Source organism: Echinops telfairi, unplaced genomic scaffold (genome assembly GCF_000313985.2).
Source record: "Echinops telfairi isolate 266 unplaced genomic scaffold, ASM31398v2 ScPeMD7_16;HRSCAF=60, whole genome shotgun sequence".
Lineage (NCBI taxonomy): Eukaryota > Metazoa > Chordata > Mammalia > Afrosoricida > Tenrecidae > Echinops > Echinops telfairi.
In genome coordinates this window covers 7537576-7538639 of record NW_022103913.1, presented here as the reverse complement: position 1 = coordinate 7538639, position 1064 = coordinate 7537576, and the positions used below count along the sequence as shown (strand labels likewise).

General features: G+C 51.1%; 1 protein-coding gene across 2 annotated transcripts in view; it reads right to left on the bottom strand.

Annotated features, from left to right (window-relative positions):
- The window catches only part of NMNAT3 (nicotinamide nucleotide adenylyltransferase 3), a 26220-nt gene that overhangs the window by 1980 nt on the left and 23176 nt on the right, over nt 1-1064 (bottom strand). The gene's annotated exons all lie outside the window — the stretch shown is intronic.

Here is a 1064-nt window from a genome sequence, read left to right as displayed (position 1 = left end):
ATCCATCTCCTAACACTTGCCACTGCTTTTGTTTTTTTATAAGTATACCTCACCACACAGTTCTTTATAAAGTATCTTAGGATAACCAAAAGATCCCTAAGACTCCAGGGCATGGCCCCTCAGTCCTCCAGAACTGATCAATGTGGCTAAACCTTTGGAATGTGTTCTAACGGGAGGACGACTGTGATGGTGGAAATGATGCCCAACATTGACAGCGTGCGTACTCGGGAGCTATTGCTGAGCACTTCAGTCCTCAAAGCAACGCTATGAGAAATGTATCACTGTTGTGCCCATGTTGTGCCAGGGGGCAGGCATGGTGGCGGCGGCTGGGGCACAGAGAGGCAAGTAAGCTATCTCAGGTCACACAGCTCTGAGGAGTTTGGATTCAAACCCAGGAAGTCTGGCCTCAAACTGGGCAGCCGTAACTGTGAGGGTCTGTCGCCTCCTGCTGGCGGGTGTCTGTATGTGCAGCTCAACAGAGAAGCCTTCCGTGCAGCGCTCCTGCGGACCCTGCACTCACACCCTGCACTCACACCCTGCACTCACACCCTTGCTGCTGAGCATGTACCCTTTGTTGCATGGCCAGTCTGAAAAGGCAACACCAAGCTCAGGCTAAGAGCAAGTGGCAAGCTTTCTGGCCTTTCTGGGAAGCCAATGGCAGCTTCAGAAGAGGACAGGGGCTGGGGGTGTAGTGCCCTGTAGCTCTCAAGTCACCTGGAAGCTGCAGTTCAGAGCAGGGCTTTGAACCGGTTCATTCCAGTCTGTCTCCCTGCTGAGAATGTGCATTAACGCCCTGGCGATTCTGACTCAGAAACTACATTTTAAGAATCACCTGGAGATCCTGTTCAACTAGACTGATTCAGTCTCCCTGGGGTAGAAAAGCACATTCTCAGCAGGGAGTTGAGCTGGAGTGAACCAGTTCTAGGGCTCCTTTAGGCGTTTTGAGCAGCCACAGTGGTGATGCAAGGTCAGCAGTTTGAAACCACACTACTCGGAGATGAGACTTTCTATTTCTGAAAAGAAAGACTTCCTTACACTTGAATTTGGGCTCCCCCATTCAACAG